Genomic DNA, 12,737 nt, shown 5'->3' on the forward strand with positions numbered 1-12,737 from the left:
CTCTGTCTCTTCTCCTGGGATCCCAATTACACATATGTTAGATCATTTGGTATTTTTGCTGGAGCTCTTGGGTGCTCTGATTTTTTCAGGCTTTCTGCTCTTTGTTTTTCATTTTGCATGATTTCAACAGACAATCTAACATTTAAGTTGATAGATTCTTTCCTAAACTTCATTTCATGTATGGATGATCTGGTTAAAGACATTCTTTATCTTTATTTCTTTGTTTTTCCATTTTAGCATTCTCTTTGGTACTTTCTTATAGTTTCTATTTCTGTGCTGAAATTACTCACATGAATTTGTATGTTGTCCGCATTTTTCATTAGTGCCTTTAGCATATTAATCATAGCTATTTAAAATGTACTGTCAGATTATTTCAATATCTGAGTCATATTGAAGTCTGATTCTAATGACCATTAGTCTTCTGGGTATGAGTTGTCCTTTCTTGTCTTTTTCTATGCCTCACAACTTTTGTGTCTTGGAAGCTAGCCATCTTGAGTAGGAGAGTAGATGCTGAGGTCAACAGTTTTTAGTGTGGTAACTGGCACACCTCTCCTTCTGCTAGACTTTCATTGTGGGGATTTGAGTTAATCTAGTTAGTAGTTGGGCAGGGTTTAAGTCTTGCAGTTGCTGTGGTCACTGTTGTTGGGTTAAAGGCTTCCAATTCCTCTGGTAACATTGTGTGCTTAAGATAAGGATTGGTCATCCAGAGGATCTTGTGGGATTTCCCCCCTCTATATGTAGTCCAACCTCAGTCTTTAAAAAATATCTTTATTTTTTTAGTTGTAGATGGATAATACCTTTATTTATTTATCTTTATGTGGCGCTGAGGCTTGAACCCAGTGCCTTACACATACTAGGTGAGTGCTCTACCACTGAGCCTGAGTCCCAGCCCCCAACCTCAGTTTTCATTCTTCCCTTTGTATGTATCACAGAGGATCTCATTCCATTTCTTGTTATGTCTTCCCTTCTCCCAGAACTATTCTTTTGTTACTTGCTACTTAATACTTATCAGTCTAGGGAGGGTTCTGGTTTAGTCTTAGGCTGAGGTAGGCTTTCTGTCCCTGGGGCTTAGAGGAGGACCTCCTAGGTGCTCCTGGATCTCCCTGGCGTGGGCAGCATCTTTTAATGCTCCTCCCCCAGGGATAAGGGGTTTTAATTCAACTTCTTTTATTTTAATTTGGTAATGGAAGTTTTGGGGTTACAGTCTCCAGTCTCTTCAGTATATTAAAGCATATTCATATCACACATGGAAAAGCCAGATGTTGGGTTGATCCTTAATGTTACAAAGAACCACACTCATGTTTCCCTTCGTTTTTTCTTTGGACAATCAAACTTGAAGGAATTTATGTCCATTGACAGTAGTCCTAAGTGGTTTGGGAAATTGGTGGGCCTCATTCTGTACTAGAAAGTTTTTCTGTCAGGCTGTCTTGTGGCCAGGAGTAATCTTATTGGTCTGTCCTCAGCACCAAAAGCTGTTGCAATGTGAAACGTTTTAGCCACAGATTAATTTTTTTTCTGGCATATGTATAGGCCTAAAAAGTTTTCAAACTAGATTATAAATGGTTTTGCTATGATGGAAAGATTCCTTTCTTTTTAGTACTTAGTTAATTTTTATCTGGCTTATCCTGGGAGTGTCAAGGGATTTTCTTGACACTGTTCTTGGATTAACAAATGGATGTGTGGAACTTATTAGTCAGTTCAATTGGTTCTGTCTTGAGCTCACTTTCCAGAGATCTTCAGCCAAGACTATTATTCAAGTGGATACAATGGCGAGGTACATGTTGCTATATACTAAACTGCTTTGAGGGTACAAACAGAATACAAAGTTAAAATGGCTAGAAGGCAGAGCTAGTGTCTCCCTGTGGGGTAAAGGGCAGGCAGTTTTGCTTGTAGTCAGTTATTAACTCTAAGCTCAGGTTCCTCTGCTGTTTTACAAACCCCGAATCTACCTGGGCTCCTTTGCATCACCCCCACAGGACTTGAGGTGAGGAATACTAGTGTGAATGGGAAACTCATGTTGCTCCATATCCTGTTTGTGATACAGTCCATTGTCTCCAACCCAAAGTCTCCTTTTAGAGTTTCTTCCTGCACCCATGAAACTGCAGGTTAACTGCAGGTAGAGCAGAATCTCAGACCCTTCATAGTTTTTGAAAATTGTCCAGCTTGAAGAAAAAACCCAGAAAAATAGAGGGAAAAATATCACTTTTCATATTATCATTCAAAGGTCATAATTTTGTATACTGCTTTCCATTCTTCCAAATATGCTCAGCTCTTTTATCCTTGGATTCACATCCAAGGATTCACCTGACTGCAGGTTAAAAATATTAGGAGGAAAAATGAAGTCTGTATCAAACATGTCCAAACTTTTTTCTATCATTATTCCCTAAGCAGTACAGTATAACAACTATTGACATTGTATTGACAATGTATTAGATACTATAAGTAATCTAGAGATGATTTAAAGTATACAGGAGTATGTATGTAGGTTCAATGCAAATACTACGTCATTTTATTTAACAGACTTAAGCATCTATGGATATCAGTATCTGTGGACAGTCCTGGAACCAATCCCCCATGGATACTGAGGGTTACTATGCATTTTAACACAAGTTTCATCTTTATAAAAATCATATCCTGCTTTCAAAAATCAATATTATTCTGATTGTACAAGCAATTCAAGATAATTGTAGAAAATTGGAAAATTTAGTAAGAATATTTAATAGTATGCTTAATGCCCAGAGATAGAGTCCCTACTGTTATATTGTGTTATACATTTTTAAAGAAAAATATAATATAATATTTTTTCACCTAACATTGTGTCTTATGTACATTCCCATTCTGTTAAATATTGAAGTCTTTCTTGCTTTAGTGAATACAGTATCTCATTTTCTGGATGTCCATGTTAACATCTGGACATCATCTAGATGTCCATATAATCATCTTAAAATAATTCTTTTAATCAGTTTTGGAAATTATCTCTTTTTTGTTTCTGTTTCATTCTCATTCATGCATTCATGTTCTCTCAGGATAGCACATTTATATTAGAAATTTTTAACATTTCTAAGTGTTTCTTAGGATCTTTCCTGTATTTTTCATTTCTCTAAAATTTTTTTAGTCATAGATGGACACAATACTTTTATTTTATTTATTTAGTTTTATGTGGGATTGAGGATTGGATGTAGTACCTCACACATGCTAGGCAAATGCACTACCACTGAGCCACAACCCCAGCCCTTTGTCTCTCCATTCTTCAGTCTGGATATTTTATTTTGATTTATCTTTCAGTTTATTAGTATTTATTCAGCTAAGTCTAATGTGATTTTAAATTCATCCTTTAAATTAATTTTTTTACTTACTGAATTTTCATTTGATTCTTTTTATAGTTTTATTATATGCTGATATTGTTTTATATCTTTTAGTTCCTTAAACGTATTAATGGTTATTTCATGTCTGATAACATACTTATCTGGATGTCCTATGGGTCTCTTTCTGAAGTCTGTTTTCTCTCTTGGTTTTCAGTCATGTCTTCCCTAATACTTATTTTGTTTCTTTGTTTAAGTGTGAGACACTGCCTATGAAAAACCAAGGCTCTGATTGATGCTATCTTTCTCCAGAGACCATTTACTGGAAGGCAGGTGGGCTAGGAACAGTGCTCCCTAATTTAATCATGGATTGAGATGAGACTGGGCTCAGACCTTATAGGGACAAATCTGTTCCTTGTTACTGTTTTTCCTAGGATAAAGCTCATGAATGTCCCAACTGAAAGCCTGGAACAACTCCCAGCCCCTGAATATCAAAAACTCCCCCAATACTCTATGTTAAAAACTCTGCTTATTATTTCAGATGAACATTTCAGTCTGCATCTTTGAAATGAGCAATTGCCTCAAAGGGAAAAATGAAGCCCAGTGTAAGGCTTATTCATCTTTGGGTTTCCCTACTACTCAGGTATTGGCTTTGCAATTTTTCACTGCTTTGTTGCTTTCCAGTACCTTCAAACAGATTTATTTTTACATTTTTAGTTTTTTCAATTTTTCTCAGCAGAAGTATTTATCCATAACCGTCTAGTTCATCATTGCCAAACATAGAGCTCTGTCCATAAATAATTTATTAGAATATACTACTATATACAGTGCTTGGCCCTGGGGTGTGGTGGTGAATGAGACTTTTGGAGATGTTTATATTCCTTATGTTATTATCAGTGTTTTTTCCTCCCAGTAATTCAACTTGAGTAATTTGTGATGCTAGAAAACTTATAAATGTTGGTAGTATTAAGTCTGACCAGAGATATGCATGGAAGTCTGCTTTGGTGTTGTATTTTTATTTATTTTTTAAAATTTCTTATATATGTGACAATAGTGGAATGCATTACAATCATAATTATCCATTCACAACACCATTTTTCATAACCCTGTATATAAAGTATGTTCACGGCAAATTATGCCATTATACATGAGCGCTCTTATTATTGTTATTATTTTTTTCATTACAATTGTATTTTTATTTTTCCTACTTTTGTTGTAGCACATGTTGCCGGCCCTGTTACAGTTATTTGCATTTGTGTCTATTATCTGTGCATCCCCCACCACTCCTATCTCAAGCACACTGCACCTTTTTGGTCTGTCTACCTGCTGAAGTTCCTTGCCAAGGCCAATTCCTTAATGGATGTTTTGAATTCACATGTTAGTGCTAAGGTCGGGGCCCTGTTGGTCTATTTTGGACTTCAACTTCCTAAGGTCCCCTCGGTGGATCCACTTCATGTATTACCATCATCATGATTCCAAAAATACTCTTCAACATTCTTCTAAAGGGACAGGTGCTAATACCAAGACTTCCAATAGTCAACTTGATTCTGAAGAAACGTAGAGTGAAAGAACAGACTTTGTGTCCAGGATTGGCTAGGATTGCCTCATGGGATGAAGGCAGGGATATATCTTGTTTTCTTTCCTATAGTCAGAGTTAGACATTTCCCCTAAAATAATGTAGTTAATAGAGGAAAGTAGGTGATTAAAATAATCAAACCTTTCACTGATTAATTCATTAATTGATTCAACAAGTGTTTACTGAGTGCTTTGTGACACTTTTCTTGGAACTGAAAAATAGACATAAACAAAGGACAAAAATATAATTTACATCTTTGAGTCTTTGAGTTTTGTTTTATAGTATTTTGATATTTGTCTAAGTGAAACTTTTTCCCCCCCTCCATATCAGTTCTAAAGATGAGTAGTATTTTGCTAATAGATTTTGTTTTTGTTTTTGTGGTTCTCGTGCTTGAACCCAGGGCCTCGTGCATGCTAGCCAAATGCTCTACCATTGAGCAACACCCCAAGCCTTCTGCTGATATTTTTATTTTTTCCCATCAAGTAAAATGTAGTCTTTTAAAATACAGAAATATGAGATATCTCCTTCTCCAATCTTGGAATATGCACCCTAGTATATCCTAGATGTGGTCATACTCTTATTGGTAGGTGGTGGGGTGGTGATGGCTTTGTGATATCATTAAGTGTAGTTGGTAAAAATTTATTATTTTGCATTAGAATGCTAAAAATTAATATTACTTGTAAATTTTTATTGCATAAATAGAATATATAAACATTTTACAAAATAATGAGAGTTACTAGTATAGGTAGAGGACTGGAATCATGGTATTACTTTCCTGTAAATCACTAAATTAATGGAATATTTAAGATTATACTTTCTATATTGGCAAATTTATATGCCATCTGGCATTAGAAGTGGTGACCAGATTAGGTAAATTGTGAAGTATCCTTATGAAGATGATCTGAGAAGGAGAAATAGATGTGTGAGTTGTGCATATACAGCTAGGTCAGTGACTTAAGCCATGGGCTTGGTTGAGATTTTATAGAGACAGAAGATGGTAGTGGTGAAAGAAGAGAGCCTGAGCCTGAATTTTGTGGAACTCTAATTCTTAATTGTTAGATAAAAGACACTATTCCAGAGATTTGTCAGTCTTATTAGTTAGTCCCTTTAAAGAACAAATTTTGGTTTTGATCAACTGAATTTGGCCTATACTCTGTATTATTGATTTCGGCTCTTCATTATTCTCTTTTTATTTCTTTGGATTTATAATGTTCTGATATCTTAAATTTGATACTTGGTTTTACTTATTTAAAGAAAATATTTGCAGTATAAATCTCTCTTAATTTAAAAATAAGTCAGTAAAAAGATTTCATTACAGATTTCTACAGGTTTCAAATATAAGAAAAGCACATAAACTATCCATAATAAATTTACACTTAGAAAATTAGATAACTGGGTAAAATATTTATATTGCAGTTTTTAGAAATGAATTTTTTTTGGGGGGGTAAAAGTATCTGACTGTCTTCAGCAACTATAAAAATGACTATGAGTAATTTTATTAACTATTACAATCAAGAGCTCATGAAGGACAATAAATGTTTCTACTGTGGAATTACTACTAAAATTTGAAAAATAAAAGTGACACGAAAAAGGAATGCTTTACATGAACTCCACAAATTTTCATAAGGAATATTTTTGTTATTGTCCAGTTATAAGTATATTTTAATTTACATAGGATTTCATTTCATTCATGAACTATTTAGAAGTTATTTTAAATTTCCAAGTCTATGGGATAATTTTTGTTTATTGATTTGTCTTAATTGCATTTTGGTTAGAGAACATTGTATAATATGAATCTTCTGAAATTATTGCAGCCTTCATCATTATCTAGTATAATTACCTTTAAATGTTTTTATTCGTACATTATAGTTATACATACTGGTAAAGTTTCTTTGGACATCCTCATAAATACATATCATGTAATTTGCTCCATTTCAATCCCTAGTACTTCCCTGTTTCCTTCCCTTTTCCCTTCCCCTGATCCCTTTTCTCTATTGGTCTTCCTGTTCTTTATTTCTTTTAAAAACTGGTGCATTATAGTTATACAAAAAAGTGGAATTCATTGTGATGTATTCATACATGCATATAGCATAATTTCGTCAATTTTATTTTAAGTACTTCCCCTTTTCCATCCTTCCTCCTTCCCCTTTGATCTCCTTCATCTATTTCACTGTTCTACTTTCTATTTTCATGAGAGTCCCCTGTTTTTAATTCCCATTTTTTCTTTCTAGCTTCTGCATATGAGAGAGAACATTCAACAATTGATTTTCTGAGTCTGCCTTATTTCACTTAGCACGATATTTCCCAGTTCCATCCATTTACCAGCAAATGACATAACTTCATTCTTCTTTATGGAGAAAACTCCACTGTGTGTATATATCCTTTTTTTTAATTCACTGTGTGTATATATCCTATTTTTTTAATCTGTTGATGGGCACTTAGGCTGGCTCTATAACTTGGTTATTGTGAACAGCATTGCTATAAATATTGGTTTTCACGTATCATCACAGTATGCTGATTTTAGTTCTTTTGGACAAATACCAAGGAGTGGGATAGCTAGGTCATATGTATGGTTTCATTCCCAGTCCTCTGAGCAATGTCCATACTGCTTTCCACATTCGTTATACCAATTCACAGTCCCGCCAACAATGCATGAATATACCTTTTCCCCCACATCCTCACCAACAATCAATGTTATTTGTATTCTTGATGATTACCATTCTAACTGGAATGAGATGAAATCTCAGTGTCGTTTTTAACTTGTATTTCCCTGATTGACAAGAACGTTGAACATTTTTTCACTTATTTGTTGGCCATTTGTATTTCTTCTTTTGAGAAATGTCTATTTAGATAATTTGCCTATTTATTGATTGAGTTTTTTGGTGTTAAGTTTTTGAGTTCTTTATATATTTTGAATATTAATCCCTTGTCTAAAAACTAGTTAGCAAAGATTTTCTCCCATTCTGTAGGTTTTCTCTTCATACTCTTGTTTCCTTTACTGTACAGAGCTTTATAATTTGAGGTCATCCCACTTATTGATTCTTGGTTTTATTTCTTGAGCTTTAGAACTCTTATTAAGGAGTTGGTACCTGAGCCAATATGTTGGAGTGTTGACTGCATGTTTTATTCCAGTAGTTATAGTTTTGCTGGTCTAATTGGTAGGTCTTTGGTCCACTTTGAGTTGATTTTTGTGCAGGGTAAGAGACAAGGATCTAGTTTCACTCTTCTACATATAGACATCCAGTTCCTTGCATCTTATCTGATAATAATGGCATGAAATTAGAAATCAATGACAAGATAAAAATGAGAAACAATTTAACATATAGAGATTAAATTTGATATTTTTGAACAAGGAATGAGTCATAGAAACAATTGGGAGAAATAAAAAAATTCTTATAAGGAGGCTGATTCATAGTGGGATAGGGAGAGGGAGCATGGGAAGAATAGTCAAACTCTATATGGGGCAGAGGGGTTGGAGGGAAAGGGAGGGGGCATGGGGTTATTAATGATGGTGGAATGTGATGATCATTATTATCCAAAGTACAGGTATGAAGATACGAATTGTTGTGAATATACTTTGTATACAACCAGAGATATGAAAAATTATGCTCTATGTGTGTAATAAGAATTGTAATGCATTCTGCTGTCATATATAAATAAAAAACATAATGGAAGATGGAAGCAAAAATAAAATAAAATAATTCTTAGGAACAAACGAGAACAGAGCTACAACCAGTCAAAATCTCTGGCACTCTATGAAGGCGTTTCTAAGAGGAAAGTTTATAGCTATAAATGCCTACACTAAAAACAAACAAACAAACAGAAATACTCCAGATAAACAATCTAATGCTGCATCTCAAGATCCTAGGGAAGCAAGAAAAACCTAATTAAAAAACCAGTAAAATATAGGAAATGATTGAAATCTGAGCTGAAATTAATGAAATTGAGAATCAAAAGGATCAATGCAATAAAGAATTGGTTCTTTGAAAAGAAAAACAAGATTGATAAATCCTTAGTCAAACTAACCAAAAGAAAAAGACCCAAATCAACAAAATTGGATCCAAAAATGAGATAGTACCGCAGAAATATATTGGGGGTTTCTGCTTAATTATGATAAGGGTCTTCTTGGTAGGGGTCTCTGGTCTGCTTCATTCCCCCCTTTGATGATTGTTACTTAATTACTTAAATCATAGATCATCGTCATCCTCTTGGCTTAAAGCTTTATATAATGCTATAACCTTAGTTGTTGTTCTTTCTTTTAACAGCTGTTTCTATAATAGACCCAATAGTTCCAAGGGGGAGCCAAACATGGGGGAAATAAACAGGTTAATAGCATAATACCTATTATGCCAATTAAGCTTTTGCATCTACCAAGAGTAGAAAACTATAGGAGGTCAAAGGCTGTAGCAGTTTGATTAGTAATAATTTCCAGTACAGTTTGTAAGTGAACAATCCAGTTTAGCAAATAAACTGGAGTTCTATAGCTCCAATTGCCATTATTCCCAGGTAGCAGGACCATAAGTGGCAATAATCTTCTGGGGTGGCAGTCATCTTTCCCCCAAGTTTGTTGACCTCCTAGACTAAGTCCTTTCCCAATTCATCTCTTTTTACTTGACCCTAGATCCTCACATAAGGGGATTACTAGATGTTTTCCAGAGACAAATAGTCATTCAACTATAGTATTCTTCCAGTGGGGCAGGTCCTATATATATTCATATTTATGTATATTTTTTATAATCCCCTAATCATAATTGATTGACTTGGCATACAGTTCACATGATTTCTACCATTGGGTCAGGGGTTGGGTAAAGCCCCCAAGATTATCAAAGGAAACCAAACTAAGTGATAGACCAATATTTTGGTTAAACACACTATAAGTTAACAAAGCCAAACTAATAGCACCAAACAAGCCCTAGAAAACCTATATGAGCAAGGTAAAAATTATAAGTGAAATTTTGTTGCCAAGAGGAATTACTATTGTCAAACCTGTAGGAAAAAAAAACCCAAAGAGAGAATTATATATATGGCTAGAAGTAAGGGGTGTACATGCATTACAGAATAAGAACTACCTTATAGGATGAAAGGGTCCATTTGTTCTGGTGATAAGTTTATCTTGCACCCTGTGTTGATCAGCCAGCCCCCAAGTGGCTGAAGCAGGGCTGTTGTTTCTTTAAGCTTTGGCCTTGTGCAGGTTAGTCAGCTTCCAGAGTGACTAGAGCAGGGCTGTTGTCCTTCTGATCCTCAAACTTCTCTGGTGTTTCCTTCCTCTGGATGGTTAACTTAAGGGGTGCAATGGGGTCTAGAGTGCATTTCCAGCCCATGACTGTGGGCTTGATCCTGGTGTAATCAATCTAGGAACCTATCTGTAACTTCTACTGCAGTTGGAGTGGATAAAATAACAGTGAAAGGCCTCTTCCAAAGAGATTTCAGGGGTTGAATATTCTATTCTTTGACCCAGATTGAATCTCCAAGCTTGAAGGAGTGTGTATCTGTGGTCAGATTTACAAATTTACTGGCAACTTTTCCCTGACTCTTTGGTTGAGAGTCTGTAAGGTTTTCCTTAAAGCTAGAAGCTGTTGTCTCAATGTTAATTTTCCTATTTCCTTTAAGTCTCTCTGTAATCCCCTGATAAGTGGCAGAGGCCTCTCATATATTATCTCATAAGGAGAGAATCTAGTCCTCTTAGTAGGAGTGGATCTAATCCTTAACAGTATAATAGGGAGGAGTTTGTCCCATGCAGGTGAATTTCCTGACACAGTTTACCTAATTGAGCCTTTCAAGTCTTATTCATCCTTTCTACTTTGCCAGAACTCTGTGGCCTGTAGGTACTATATAACTTTCATCTGATTTTTAAATTCTTGGCCAATAAGTATATCATTCCTGCCACAAAAACTGGTCTGTTGTTTGAATCAGCGGTTATTAGGATGCCAAATCTGGGAATAATTTCCTAGAGGAGCACCCTGGCTACTTCTTGAGCCTTTTCCGTGTGGGTTGGAAAGGTTTCTATCTAGCCAGGATAAAAGTACACAAAAACCAAAAGACTCAGAACTGTCTCAAGTGCTGTTTGGCCAATATGTGTTCCTCTGTGAAACTGCCTGATGAAGGCAGGGCTGGAGTCTCAGGGATGGCTATTTGGCCATCAGAAAATCTCCACCATCCTGTTCTGTATTTTTGTAAGCTCCAAATTTTGTTTACTAGTCTGTTCTTTAGATTCCCTGACCATCCACAGTGTTCCCCTTTTGGTGGCTCCAGCAATGCATAACTGCAACTTTTCTGAGTGCCCATACTACATCTAGAAGATGCCTTTTCCTCCTGCGTTAATTAGCTCCTTTTCTTCATATAAGTTCTTGTGAACATGCAGAGTGGCAAAGGCATATTTTTGAGTCTGTGTAAATATTGACACAGATTTCACTTGTCAATTGGAGTGCTCAGGTCAGAGCGGTAAGTTCTGCCTTTTGTGCTGAAGTTCCCTGAGGCACAGAGTTTGACTCAAAGGTGGAGTCCAGAGCAACCACTGTGTATCCAGCAAGATGAATTCATCTTCTTTGCAACTGCTATCATCTGTGAAGTATTCCACATCAGGGTCCTTGAGGGGCTGGTCTGCCAGGTGTGGTCTACTGGAGAACATTTTATCTGTGACCTCAGTGCAGCTGTGATTAGGTTGCCCAGTTCCAGTGTGCAGTAGAGTTGCTGGATTTAGAGGCCAGATGACTTCAATGTGGACATGTGGATTTTCACATAACATGCTCTGGTATCTGACCATCCTCACATTAGTCGGCCAGTATTGTCTTTCGTAATCCTAACAGTGCCAGTACAGTGTCAGTCCCTGTCCCACAGTCAGCTTGTCAACCTGTAGAAGGGCCACGGCTGCAAGGGCCCATATGCAACATGGCCAGTTTTGATCATAGAGTCTAGCTGTTTAAAAAGATAGGCTGCTGGATGGTGCCATGTCCCAGCATTTGGACTCCTACAGCTTAGACCATGCATGGACATACAGAGAGAAAGGCTTTGTGAGGTCAAGGAGTCCTAGCCCAGGTGCACTGGTGAGTACTTGTTGAATGTCCTCAAAGGCTTTTTTGTTGTGTTGGTCCCCACATCAGAGGATCCTATTTTCCTCTCTTTGTGGCCTCATAGAGGGGTTGGCCATAACTGAAAAGTTAGGGATCCATATACAGCAGAATGGGGCAGCATGAGGAACTCTCAGATCTGGTGGTGGGTAGAAGGGACCAGAGTTGAGCAGACTACCTGTTTGCACTTGGAGCCCAGATGCCATTGTCCCTGAGTCAGATAGAAACCGAGGTACTTGACTCTTTATTGACAGATTTGGGCTTTGTTCTTTGAGACTTTGTATCCAGTTTCACATAGGAAAGTAAGAAGCGGTTGTGTCCCCTTTACACAGTTTTCTCAGGTTGCCAGTAATAGATCATCTACATATTGGAACAATGTGCATCCATATCAAAGGCCAGCATCCATGTCATTTTGCAGGAAAGGCTTTCAAATCAGAAGCTAGTGCTGTTCCAAAGAGGATGGTTGGTGAGTTTTTGAAGCCCGTGGCAGCCTGGTTCAGGTCAATTGGCCTTCAATTGGGGGCATTTTTTTTTCCAGTGGCCCTCTAGATGGCAGTAGGCATATCAGCTTAGTTTCAGCCTTGTCCCCAGATATGATAGTCCTTCTATTCAGATCTTCCTTTGGCCCTGCATTTGGCCCTGAGTTTGATATTTGTTCTGACTTTGTCCTGGTGGAACCCCTTTGGGTGACCTCTGGTTTTGTGGTGAGGGCAGCTACAAAGAGACCCATCTCCTCTTCATCTTTTGGTCTGCCTCTCGTTGAGTGTCTTGGTCTCAGTTGATGAACACTGT

The 12,737-nt window shown here is 36.7% G+C and overlaps 2 protein-coding genes across 3 annotated transcripts in view; one reads left to right on the forward strand and one right to left on the reverse strand.

Moving 5' to 3' along the window:
* Window positions 1–12,737, reverse strand: part of IFT88 (intraflagellar transport 88) — a 265,457-nt gene that overhangs the window by 252,411 nt on the left and 309 nt on the right. The gene's annotated exons all lie outside the window — the stretch shown is intronic.
* CRYL1 (crystallin lambda 1) overlaps window positions 1–12,737 on the forward strand; it is a 137,299-nt gene that overhangs the window by 80,510 nt on the left and 44,052 nt on the right. The window lies entirely within an intron of this gene.

This window comes from Spermophilus citellus (genome assembly GCF_964194105.1).
Source record: "Spermophilus citellus genome assembly, chromosome: 1".
NCBI lineage: Eukaryota > Metazoa > Chordata > Mammalia > Rodentia > Sciuridae > Spermophilus > Spermophilus citellus.